We start from the raw sequence: 14,210 nt of genomic DNA, 5'->3' as shown, positions 1-14,210 counted from the left end.
GAGCCCTACATTGAAATTTCTCTTTTTATTATGATGGCAAAACCTTCAGGAAACTCAAGTCTAGTTCATGTTCTAATTTCTCTCCAGATTTTGTGGCCAGTTATCTCAGGGATCTGGTTGTGCCCGTTTGGATTGGTTTATCCGATTCGCTGCATGAAGGGAAGTTTGCCTGGAGTGATGGAGTCAGTCCGGTCTTGTACACAAACTGGGCCGATAAGGAGCCAAACAACGCTGACGGGAAGGTGAGAAGATCCATATGGGGACCAAAATCAGAATTTGACAACTGGATTCTTTCAGTTCATGAGTTGGAATTTGTAATCAAATTTGCCAAATCCCACAAGATGTTGAATTTGAATAAAACCTATAAAACCTGAAAACTTTTCAGCCCATCTTGCAAAATATGTCTTCAGTAAGCTTTCATTTTCCAGCTAAAAAATAGTTAGTTACTTAAATTGAATTTAACCTTCAATTCAGTTACTTCATTCACTTTTGTTCCCCAAAAATGATTTGGCAATCATCTCAATGATACTGATGACTGAACTATGATATAATGAATGTCAATGATTATAGTATTTTATGGTAGCTGAAGTGGAGATGATGCTGAACTCTGAACTCTGGTGTCTTTCTCTCAGGAACACTGTACTTCAATCACCCATAATCACCTGGTCACGGGCCGCTGGAACGATGAGCAATGTGACCACGAGCGAGGATGGGTGTGCTCTAGGAAGAAATGTACTTATGTCTTCATTTTCAAATCTACTGTGTGAGACTGAACGGTGCTAGTCATGTGTTCCAGGCTCCAGGAACAGGGCCGGGAAACATGACAAGAGTTTCAAGAGTTAGCGATCTGAATTGTTTCACATATCAGTAGGTCTCCTCTAACCTTTGCCGCTTGTATTTCCTGCCGTCTTCCGCAGCGAGCAGCATTCCCGTCCCGCCGCCCACAAGCTCGCCGTGTGCCTCCGGATACATCACCTGGTACAGCAACTGCTATAAGCTTGTTTCAGAACCCAAGACCTGGGAAGAAGCTCAGCAAGCCTGTGTGAAGGAGGGTGGAAACTTGGCCAGCGTGGACATGAGTTATGACCAGGCCTTCATATCTGGAGCCGTGCAGCAGGGCAAGACGGACGCCTGGATCGGACTTCGCCGACTGGTACAGTAGATGATGATAATTACATACAGTAACTACATTACTCAGCAGACGGTGAGCAGACCTCAAACTGTCGCTCTTCTTCTTCAGCCTGACAGCGATTCGTACAAATGGTCTGATGGTTGGCCCGTCTTCTTTACTCACTGGGGTCCAGGAGAACCGACCAATCACAAGGGAGAAGGGTGTGTCAGCATGCACGCGCCCTCACACTTCATCCAGGGCACTTGGAATGACACGGCCTGCGATGATGCCAAGCCTTACATCTGCAAAATCACTAAAGGTAAAGCTGAGAAAAGATGCTGACAGACAAGCGTCAAGCCTTTCAAATCAACTACAAATGTCTGTCTGGATGTCTCTCTGCAGAAAAGCCTCCGGCGACGCCGGCTCCGGGTGATGGGAAGTGTTTGCCAGGCTGGTGGACGTATGGACGTCACTGCTATTTTGCATATAACGGAAAAGTGGGTTACTCGTGGCCAGAGGCGAGACACTTCTGCCAAGAGGTGAATGGGGGCGAATTAGCCTCAATTCACAGTCGAGCTGAGGTGGAATTCATCAGGAATATCAATTACACCAAGTACCACTATGTTTGGATCGGCCTGACCAGAGATCGCTCATGTACGCAACAGAGCTGTTTATCTGAGTCTTTCATTGTTGTGCATGAGCTGTAGATGCTGTATAAGATACGCTGATCATGTGCTGATGATTGTGATTGTAGTTGGATGGGGCTGGACGGATCTGACATCTCTGGGCTTCACCAACTGGGCTCCTGGAGAACCCAATGAAGCCGTTCACGATGGCGACTTTGGCAAAGAGAACTGCGTTGAGATGTATCACGACGGCACATGGAATGACAACAACTGTGTGGAGAAGAGAGGCTTCGTGTGCCGACACCGGCAGTGTACGTCACATCATTCACACGCTCTGACTTGGAATCAGTTTTCAGTCCGACACCAGTTCATCAAAATTCTGATGTTAGACATCTCTGTATCTAAAACCTGAAGATAGATCTAGCTCATATGAGTTCAGAGAGACGAGACAGAAAACGCCATCCAGACCAACCTGATCCCATGCTGTCTTTCTCTTGCTTTCAGATTATGTGACAGATGATAATGGGATCGTCATCCCAACTGACGCATCAGCCAGTGAGTTCATACACAGACTGCTTTTGAAATAAACTGTGTTGTTGTTGTTGTTTCTGCACCTGAATCTGTTGTTTGCGGCGCAGCGGACGGCGGTCTGATCGCCGGGGCTGTTATTGGGGCCATTGTGTGCGCGGCGCTGATACTGGCCGTCATGTACTACGTCTTCAGTGTGAAGGGTGTAAGACCAGGACAAATCAGCATCTTCAAACAAGAAACCAAGAATATCGATGTGGTAAGTTTCATTAATTTTGACTTGACCACTTGACATCTCGTTCTAGCCAACGTGACCAAACCATGTTCTGCAAGTTTAGTCTGAATAAGAGATTCAATCTGTTAACAGCCGGCATTCACTAACCCGAACTTCGCTGGAGAATCTGAATCATGATCTGCGAGAGATTCATCTGCTCCTGTACAGAAACTAAAGCACTGGAACTATTCAATCAACACTGAAACTCAATCAGCATCTTATCATTTCCTGTAGATTTAAAGCTGGTTTTTGTGTATGAGTGCTTGTATTCTTGATTTGAAATTTGGTGTGGTAATGTTTATTGTCTTGTCTGTACAGTTGTTTCTTGAAATAAATTTGAAATGTTTACTTGCTTTATATTTCTGAATTTACTAAACAGGATAAGATGTAACTGCTTCATAATGTAACTGATTACATTTGATTACTTTTCTAGTTTTACCAGTTTTCAACTGGTAATCTTTTATAAACATTTAAACCAGGCAGGGTTAACCTCTAAAAAACAGATTTAGTTATAGAATTTGCTGATTTTCTATCAAGACTTGATCAGTAAAGACTTCCTTATATCGGTAAAAAAACTTTAGTGTGCTAATGTTGAAAGTTCAGAAACACTCATACTGTACAGCAAACTCATGTCCTGACAGTGAATGTCAGTTTCGACAAAAGTAACTGGAAATATATATATATTTCAAAGCAACCCAGTAAAGTAAAGCTAATAGAACTAGATGTTTCAATCCCTTTAGTAGGAAGCTCTTGACAGCAGCAGTCAGTGTGGAGGAGGGTAAGGTGTGTCACTGGGGTCATCAGGTGTTCCTGTTCCTAACCCTATCCTTACGCCTGACCCAGAGCCAGTTACTGCTTGTTTCGGCAGCGCTTGACATGGACTTGATGGCCTGTTGGAGAGAACGACCTTCACTCCTATTTCTCTCAGCAAACTGGTGGAAGATGTGGCAACAAATCCCCTGCATCCCACCTCTACTGGGAAGATGCTGGTCTTCCAGCTGTTCTGGGATGCTTCGGCTGCCAGGTCGGAAGATTTGTTCTTTTTCCTCTCATAATTCTGAGGGAAACACAAGCTTCTTATCAAGGTCCACTTCCAGATTCCAATCCTAACTATAGATTGGTACTGTACTGTTGAACATTGCAAGTGATTCAGTCTTCCCTGCTCACGCCACTTGTATTTATATAGTACTTTATGCAGATTGCTTCAAAGCAGTTTTACAGTAATTGTACTCAACTCATTGACATTCACATTTTACAGTGTGAAAAATGTCATTTTAAAATTTCAACATTTGACAAAAAAAAAAAAAAAAAAAAAAAACTCAATGATTTCGGTCATTAGGAAAGCGACTCTCCATCCATTTACTCACCTTCATGAAGTCATAGAACTTTCTTGTGTGAAACACATTTTTAGGAGAACTATCCCTTGAATTAAACATAATCTACTTTTAATATATTGGGTACTGTCTCCATTTTCAACACCATTAATCAACTTTCAATTATTAATCATTAACAATGGAATAGAGCATAGCATTTTCCACAATAAATAATTAACATTAGATGATCATTAGACTACAGAAGATTAGTGATGTTACATTTGTCACTGAAGCTTTAAAGCGCGTATCGAGTACACAGCGAAGTTTCTCATGAAGCTCGTGCCGTATTGTTTTCAGAGAAACACGTGATCAATGACAAACGAAGCTTCACTTTCTTTCCAGTCACGTGAATGCTTCACTTTGTGTGTCTGAATGTTTGAACCCAGACCACTACTCTACAGGTTTTGGGAAATTTTTTTAAATATATATATATATATATATATATATATATATATATATATATATATATATATATATATATATATATATATATAAATAAGCCTATAGTCTATGTTACATGCTCATATTTTCTGCCAAATAAACAGCACAGAAACCGTAAAATAATTAGACCACCATTTACTTGCATCGAGCAACTCTTTTGGTATTTTTATAATTAGTATTAACTAGTGCAAAATCAGTTTTTGAGTGTGTTTTTAGTAATTGTTGGTTTGGTGTGTTTTTAGTAATTGTTGGTTTGGTGTGTTGGAGTGCTCATTGTTACAATTACAAAGCAAAAGTTCAGTGACATTTTTATTTGTGCATGGCAGAAAGCACACAGTGAACTCAGAGAAAACGCTATGCTTGAGCAAACAGTTTGGGAATAGGCAAAATGATGGCCGTGAAAGAGACTGTGAACGCATTGAATAGGATATGTTTAGTTGGTGAATAGCATAGGCTACATTACACAGTAAGCACAACAGAATTAAATATAATATAACTTCTATATTGATTCAATGGATTAATTGCATTTTGGAAAAAAAAAAAACGTCATGAATTTATTGCATTTTGGGAAAACAATATACGTTTCTATAATAAATCTTTGAAAATCTAAATCTGGATTTGAATTGTTTATGTTATTATAACCTAAAGATGCTATGTGAAAGTTTGAAACAGAAAATAGTGGTTTTCATCTCGTCACTTTCTTGGTAAAGAAAACACATTTTTACTCAAATTAATCAAAATTTGATTTATCGCGTTTTGGAACCAAACTATAATATTCAGAAGTAAACAGTGTAGCTGACAGAGTGTTTATGTCAGAATGTTTATTTTTAACCCTCAGACGGTCTTCGTTTCGGAGTCACATCCTGGGCCTTCCCGGTCAGAAGTGACCGACCGGAGACCTAAAAATGAAACTTCCTCCATCCCAGTAAAACCAATGCATTTTATTTTTGTTCTATAATATTTATTCTTTTTAATTTAGTATTTTGAGAGAATTTGATTGAATTTATTCATATTTACGCAATATTTATGGCCTATTTTTGCCATTGAAATTAATAAAAAAAAATTAGATTTAAATATGTATTTTTATTTTTTATGCAGTATTTAGTTTAATGTAGAGTCTAGGCCTTCAGAAAAAAATGTTTGAAGCAGATTAGCACCATCTGGTGAGAGTATGGAGAGAAAGCGTAGAACCATGGTGTAACCACTAGATGGCATCTACAGTTCTCTATGGAGAGGCATGTGAATTCCCCAGCTGTTTATGGACACATTTACTTTTTTTTTTTTTTTTACAGAATTTGTAACAAAACATGCAATTCATTCAATTATAACACTTTATGTAAAATACTATAAACTTTTTTTTTTTTTTTGATTTTTAGATTTTTTGTCAATTTCCCATTAATTTCCTATGGGGGTCATTTTTGACCGAAGACCACAAGTGTGACTATTTTTTTTACGATGACTTAGCATGCTCGGATCATGACCTAATTTGTTTTGTGTGTTCACATACCTAATGCCATAAAAGTCACCAAGTTTTGTAACATTCCGATGAAGCTGTGATTTAAAAAAATTCAAAACAGATTTTTTGTAATCAAAATTTATTGGTGTGTATGTGTATAAAAATGTGTTTGTATGTGTGTGTGTGAGTGGGTGGGTGTCTCTTTTTTGCACTCTTGATGTTGTAGAGTGTCACCCCTTTACAGCTGTGTACTTTTTTTTTAGGATTGTGGCCGATTTGTAGATTGTACACACAAAAATTCAAAGAAATTTATTTTTTTGTCAATTTCCCATTCATTTCCTATGGGTCGGTCATTTCTGACCGAAGACCAAAATCGTTACTATTTTTTTTACGACCACTTAGCATGCTCGGATCATGACCTCAATTTTTTTATGTGTTCGCATACCTAATGCCATAAAAGTCACCAAGTTTCATAACATTCCGATGAAGCTGTGATTTTTAGAAATTCAAAACAGAAAATTCTTCGGTCAGAAATGACCGAGGACCGTCTGAGGGTTAAACCACAACCTTCTAAGTGCTTCTTTTACTAATATTTTTAATGATATCTTTTGCATTTCTAATCCAAACTTGGCACTGCACTTACTCGTGCCCGTATCAAGACACCTGTCGAGTTTAAAATCCATCGGACTAACGGTTCGAGAGATATGCGGTTAACAGACACACACACACACACACACACACACACACACAGACAGACAGACAGACAGACAGACAGACAGACGTTTCTGTAATTTATAGATAGATATAATTGTTACATTTAATTTATTGCCTCACTTTAATATGTGAATTATAATATCAGAAAACTGAACATTTAGCGTTGTCAGGCTTTTATTTGTGCTTAATAGTTAAAACAACGGCGCTGCGCACTCGGGTAGATGTGCCACAAGATGGCGCTGTTTTCCACACTCATGATGCTTCGAATCTTTTCTCGGAACAATCAAGGGAAAGCTTCATGAGCTTCATGTGCCCATCCCTACAGAAGATCCATTCTTACACACTTTTACAAGGAATTTTTCGCAAAGAACGTTTTCTTGTCCATCAACCATGGCAGAGCAATGATCACCTCCTAGATTCATGATAACGTTTTTAATAATCTCTAATTTTTTTAAGGGTAATGATCCATATGTCATAAAAAAAACAGGCCAGGCCAGGGATGATCCTGATGTTGTGCAAAGCAATCAACAATAGTCAGTCACTGCTTCAAGAATATCGAGAAGGCCTGCATCATTCCTGCTATGTCCGTCATCTGCATTGAAATGATGAAAGAGAAACTATAATAATTTAACATGACAGTTCAGACCTGCAGAAACACAAAAAAACTCTGTTTTAGGGGATCGGTAAGATATGAAGAGGCATTTTGAATAATGATGTGAGTTTCACTCAAACTGAAAACCAACATGTGAAATGAACTCTGACCTGAAGAAAACAATTCAACTAAAAACCACAAAGCGTCCATCTGTACACTATAAAATGGGATGAATTAGTTAACAACAGCTGAATCAACTTAAAGTGAATTCAGTTGAACTAAGTTATATAAAAATAAAAAATAAATAAAAATGTTGTTGAAAAACAAACCAACCATTCCTTCAGATCAACTCAATTATAATCTTTGTGTTATTTTAATCCCTTAATTCACATCAGTCTATCTTAATTTTGCTGCATACAACTTGAAAATTCTAGATTCTTTCCAAATGAATAATTTACTTTACCTATATGTATAAACTATTTTCAGCTTAATATGGCATGATTGAATGCATTATATACTAACTGAAGTTGGGGTAACTAATTAATGATAATCATATTATTCAATGATACAACTACACATTCTTACAAACATCCACACAATTTATACATATTCTTTCATACAACTGCACACATTCATACATTATACAAACATAATTCATGCAAGCTTTGTATTTTTCTGAAGTATGAGTTTCTTTTGCTGTTCAATCTCCAATAGCAGTTTCTTGACCACTTTAAAGGTGAATCAGATAGGTTGTGGGTAAAGATAGGATGAGTACATATACAAAACCAAGACGGAGGATACAAGCAGAGGCAACTGAAGTAGTTTCATTCAGTACTTTCACTTTTTATTTCAAGGTCAATGCCTGCAGGCGCTCAGTGTTGTTTTTCCCCTCTTTATGAGTAGATGAGTAAATCTCTTTATGAGTAGATGAACACTGCCATAGTGAGGAGCTCCATCTCACTCTGAGCTGATGGTTATCCTAAAGTAGTTGTGTACATAAAACAAAAGAGCAATCCTTTGCATTTTCTTGAGCCAACATAACTACAAAATGCACTTGGTGTCTAATCACAATAGCTTTTAATGCTGCTCAGACATAGATCGCTATCCCAGTACCTTTCTTAATAATCAGCACAGGCAATTACACTGTTGCGTATCCCACGTGGGATATGCTGACATCTATTTCACTGTTAAACTCTTTTTGAAGATGATTGAGTTCAATAAAAAATTACTCCACTGGCTGAAATCTTAAAGGGTTAGTTCACCCAAAAATGAAAATTCTGTCAGTAATTACTCACCCTCATGTTGTTCTAACCCCGTAAGACCTTCGTTCATCTTCGGAACACAAATTAAGATATTTTTGATTATATCTGAGTGCTGTCTCACTCCTCCATAGGCTTCTAAGGGACTGAAACTTGCCGGCCCAGAAAATGTATTAAAGACATCGTTAATATAGTCCAAGTGACACCAGTGGCTTAATCTTAAGTTTATCAAGCGACGAGAATACTTTTTGTGCGCAAAAACAAACAAAAATAACGACTCTATTCCACTATTCATATCCTTCTCTCTGGGCCTCGAGTGTGTTTCACATAGTGTTTTTGCGCAGCGCTTCTGGGTTATACGTCACACGCATCACACACATGACCAGCGTCGGCCAATAGTGAGCCTACGTGGTGACGTGCAACACAGACGCGCTGCGCTATTACACTATGTGAACACACTCGAGGCCAACAGAGAAGGAAATGAAAAGTGGAATAAAGTCGTTATTTTTTTATTTTTTTTGGGCACAAAAAGTATTCTCGTAACTTGATAAACTTAAGATTCAGCCACTGGTGTCACTTGGACTATATTAACGATCTCTTTAATAACTTTTCTGGGCCGGCAAGTTTCAGTCCCTTAGAAGCCTATGGAGGAGTGAGCCAGCTCTCAGATTTAATCAAAAATATCTTAATTTGTGTTCCGAAGATGAACGAAGGTCTTACGGGGTTGGAACAACATGAGGGTGAGTAATTACTGACAGAACTTTCATTTTTGGGTGAACTAACCCTTTAAATATATGCAGGACTGATAAGAGTCTACTAACACTACTAACACACTCTGTTAATCAACCCAATGAACAAGTTAAGAGGTGTATATATACAGCAAACTTGCCTCCGTTCATTGACAGCATCCCTCCACCACCCCATCTCCTCACTTCTAGTCCTAAATACTCTTACAACAACGGGGGAGTACTCTGGGTTCAAACACGCATAATCTTTACTCTGTTTAACTGAAAGCTGTAGTTTATGTAAGGGTTAAGGCGTGAACCGTCCGACGCGCAGCGGAGGAGCCGAAGTCCATTAATACCTGACAATGGACACCTCGTCGGGCATTAACCCGATTATACCATGGTCACTTGCCAAATAACACATTTTTAAAACATTAGTTTATATTTTAATTAGTTTTACAATCGAAATCTACAGTTTTTACAAACAATAACTTGGTTTCGGAGATATTTATAGTCCGCTCAGCTCGTAGAACCTTTCAGTTTTGTTTTGATACAATAAATTGTAAACGGAAACTTTGACCGCCTGTTGCTATGGTTACTCACAGCTGATGTAGTCAGCGCATCTATTTATTCATTTCGAACGGTAAACAGTCAGTTTCACCAGAACTCCTTTACTAGGTGTCCTCTATCACTTTTTAATGGACACCCTGCAGCCAATCAGAATCGAGTATTCACCCAGACCATGGTATAATATCTAATGAGAAATATCACTACAGACAACTGTATCCATTTTCTAAACACTTAACATTACTTACTATGGTTTGCAAAAAGACCCCTCCTTTACAATCAGTAAAGTCTTTGTTACAAATAGTGTTGCCTGATCAAATAATGCTGCATTATTTATACTAAAAGAAGTAAAAGAAATAGTTTACAGTGGTCAGCAGTTTAAGTCCAATAGTTAACAGTTAAAAATGTTAAGCATCAGTACAGCTGTCAGTTCACAACTGTTAGTGACAAATCTTACGCCGCACACAACAGCTAATGTGCTAATGTGCTAATATCAGTCAGTTACCCGCTGAATGGCAGTGAGATCAATATCTGGAAAGGTTCAGAACTACAAATACAAATAAAAAAAGCTACAAACATGGTGCAAGATGCATTCATTTTTTCTTCTTCATTTTTACCCAAGCATCACACGAGTAGTGCTTGAATGCTGTGAACAACATAAACTGTTGTTGTAAGGTCAAGGACTGCAGAACATTGATGAGCTCACATCAAAAGACCAGCATATAGAAAGATGTTTGAAGGATTTCCCAACTTGAACACAATAGTATATCTTTGTTCAGTCAGATGAGTTTTGCTACAGCATGTTTTACTTCGCACAACTGAATTAAAACAGAAACCGCCTAATGCGACAGCTTGCTAGAACCAGTTGAAGAACCAGAACCGCTTCTGGAATGAACTTTTACATCTATGCTGTGGCTGTGGTGTATCTGGGAAACTGGGAGAAACCAAGTGTAGAAGATGAAGGGGAATAAGGTTTGTTTTAAAATGTAACAGTTTTTCAGTGAGGAAATATGTATTCATGGCTGTTAAATAATTTGTGGATTAGGGCATGTACAGAAAGGTTATTATACTGAGATTTGGTTGTTTGTTGAGTTTTATTCCTGGTTGTTTGCATTGTCAGTGGTTGTGCCCATCAGTATAAATGCCCACAGGCTGATCCAGAAGGGACAGACACACGGATGCAGGTAATGAGAGCTTATTCTGAACCACCAGATGAGTGATCGGCAGTGCTGGTGAAGGCAAGTTAGGTGAGTAGAAATCCAGACGATACAGAATGACTCAGTTCTTTCTCTTGTAGATGGAGATCGGATGGAGACACACAGACTCCGGTGAACACACTGGAGACGAAGAACAACGAGGAAGACTTGGAGGGATCACAAGGAAACAGGTAAACAGCTTTGGAGTCCTAGAGGTAAGCACAGCGTTAGCGTCTTGATGCAAACGATACCAGACAATGACTGAGAGTGAGAACGGGTTTAAGTGCTGGAGGTGATTGCTGGATTGATAACGTGCAGGTGTGTGTGATCTCAGGAGAAGGAGTGCAGGTGTGTGTGATCTCAGGAGAGGGAGTGCAGGTGTGTGTGATCTCAGGAGGAGGAGTACAGGTGTGTGTGATCACATTTTATATTGAAAATAAGTCATTTTGTGTGTTTCTTGTATGGTTAAGTCCTTTTGGAAACATCCATTGAAAATAGTCTTTGTTTTTTGTAGTTTAGGAGTAAAATAGTCATTCAGTCTCTCTTGCCGATTTGTTAACTGTTATTCCAAGATATGTCACTGTTTGACCTTAACTCCATTGATAAGGGTTTTGTTAGAATCATGAAGAGTTTGTTTTTCACCATTGTCTTTGTTGATTAGGAGGCCTATGAAATTAATCAGATATGTGATCCGTGCTGGCAAATGAGTCACAATTTCTCTATTAAAAAAATCTTCACAATTATGTATGATTTGTTGGAATCAGAAAGAAAATGATTTAAAAAAATTGACGTCAAGTCAATTTTGAGAAAAATCTAGTTAGTTTTCTGAAGGTTCCAACACAGAATCACCTATAGCAACCCTATCCCTTAAAGGGGTGGTTGATTGCGATTTCACTTTTTTCATTTTAAATAGCGTGTAACGTTGCTGTTGGTGCATGAACAGGATCTGCAAAGTTGCTGCGCTGAAAGTTCAACGCAAGCAGAGATATCGTCTTTTAAAAATCAGGAAGTTTAACGCCTACAAAAACGACTCGAATGGGACTAAAACGAGATACTAACCGGGTTTTATACATAACCAACCCTTAAATTTACATCAACCCTCCCTCTGGAATATGCAGAAAAGGGGGCATGGCCATATTTCTGCGGCTTTGTCGAAGAGGAAGAGTTAAAGGTGGAGAGCTGTAGCCGTGCCGTCGAAAGCGTGTTATTGTCACCCAGCTGTCAGACCTTCTGTGTTCGGGCTTTCTACGGACGTTGTAGTTCGTCAACAATGGCTAAAATTTATGTTTGATTATGTTCCTGAAAATTACAATCGTAATTCACTGCATGAAAAGAGGTGTATCCGGACCAGTATACTCCTGTATACACTGCTGGAATTCGGAAGAATCCGGGAGTATACTGGCCGGATAGCTCAAATTCCATGGGTCTGTATATATCCGTATACATCCGAAATGATACCAAATCGGATGTATGTTGTGGACGTATACTCCCGTGCTACAGCCATTTGTTGCCATGGCAAGTAATCCCTCAAAGGTTTTTTCAAGAGAACATTTTCACACCTTTGTGCACCTTTTGGCCTTCCCCCCTATTGGTCCTTTTCTTTTAAAACCACTCCCATTACCCAGACCACTATTGGAGGACAGGATACATTGAAAACCCAGGAAAGTGATTTGATTGGTTACTTTTAGAACGTAACCCACCCTAGGCCTTTTCGCACAGTGATTTGATTGGTTATAGGCCAGCTATGCAGATATTGCTCAGTATACACTAAACCCCCCTTACCCCAATTTTAATACATTCAAATATAATTTTAAAAACACACACAAAGAACAATGAGAAAGTCTGACATTTTTATTAAGGTAAATAAAACATTACAAAGAGCATTATAAACAAGCATTAAAAAGGAATGGGGGAACAAAAATATTTGAGGGGATGAAAATTTAAAGGAACAAAAACAAATATAACATGAACATTATAAACATACATTAAAATGAATGGGGAAAAAGAAATGTTAACAAAGGTGTAAAGGAATAAAATACAAAACGTGGAGATCAGCAACATGCACATCAAAAAGGAACAAATATACAAAGTATACAATATAAAACAATTTAAAATCAATAAATAAATATAGAAATTAAAGTGTATATATGTAAATATTAATTTTTTCAAACTGCCATGATGCACTGGTGGTGTGACGTAGCGTGGGTCAGCCTCTAGTCTGGTTTGTAGTGCCTGGCAGAGAGCAGATAACTCTGTGGTTCTGTTTGGTGGAGACCTCAGCATCCACACTGGCCTTCCATCAACAATAGCATCTTCATCAGACATCAGTTCTATTGTTGCAGTCTTCCACAGTTCCCTTTATGTGTTGGGTTTGTACAACACTGGACATGGTCTCCAGCAACTGCAAAACATGACAGTAATTTAACCACTAAAACACAGAGAGGAGGACAGTTACATTCTGAAGAAGAAAAAAACAACAACTGCTTAACCAGTTTCTTAACTTACCCGTCTCTTTCTTTGACGGTTCTTTGCAGTGTTCTTCATAGTGTTTCTTTTCTGGGCCTTTTCAGGCTGAGCCAAAGAATACTTCCTCCGCAAAGTCTCAAAATACGTCTTGCAACCTGTTAAATAAATCATAAATAAATGTAATGCCAATAAAACTAAGTAAAACAGAGGACATTAAAATGATTATACATCTTTAAGATTACCTTTTGCACATTCAGGGTCAACGTCTGTAAAAGTTGTCCTTAATTCTTTGAAGAGATAAGTGGTCACAGCCAGGTTATGTGATGAATTTATTCTGGGGGAAAAAGTTGCAGGTATCATTAATGAAATTCAGTTTTAGTATTTCAAATCCATATAGTGGTAGATTAAACTAACATTTACAGTATACAATACGCAGTCTTACCCGGTTTGTGGATCGTATTTGTGTGGGTTGTTCTCTGAATTATGGAGGCGCTTTACGGGTTCCTGTAAAGTTTGAAATTAAAAAGCGTTTAAATGGATTCACAATCTGCAAGAACCTCAAAAGTGAATTTTCAGTTTGAATAAGTTGGCCATCACAGTAAACATAAGAGACAAAACATATCAGTTCATAAGTCTTTAAGATGTCACTCAGCGCCTCTGATATCTTACCGGTTCGTGCCGCCTTCTGCCTATACAAGGCCACCAGTGCAGGTGTGTGTTGGTCAAGCACAGCATAGAACTGGTTCCGTATGTTGACGTTTGTGATGTGTTGGAACTCAGCACAAAGCTACAAAAACAAACAAAAATAATTATATAAAAAGACTAATACTCGATTTGCAACAGAAAACACATTTGTGATGCAACATGTTCCGTTAAAATACA

General features: G+C 38.4%; 1 long non-coding RNA gene across 1 annotated transcript; it reads right to left on the bottom strand.

The window, feature by feature from the left end:
- Window positions 1–12,776: 12,776 nt before the first annotated feature.
- Window positions 12,777–14,001, bottom strand: LOC308705223. The gene is made up of 4 exons (XR_014031894.1): window positions 13,771–14,001; window positions 13,571–13,662; window positions 13,368–13,483; window positions 12,777–13,263 (listed from the first exon to the last, which is right to left on the bottom strand). It is a non-coding gene; the product is annotated as an uncharacterized lncRNA (long non-coding RNA).
- Window positions 14,002–14,210: the final 209 nt, after the last annotated feature.

The sequence above is a fragment of the Scardinius erythrophthalmus genome (genome assembly GCF_964197995.2).
Source record: "Scardinius erythrophthalmus genome assembly, chromosome: 17".
Lineage (NCBI taxonomy): Eukaryota > Metazoa > Chordata > Actinopteri > Cypriniformes > Leuciscidae > Scardinius > Scardinius erythrophthalmus.
This window is presented reverse-complemented; position numbering and strand designations above follow the sequence as displayed.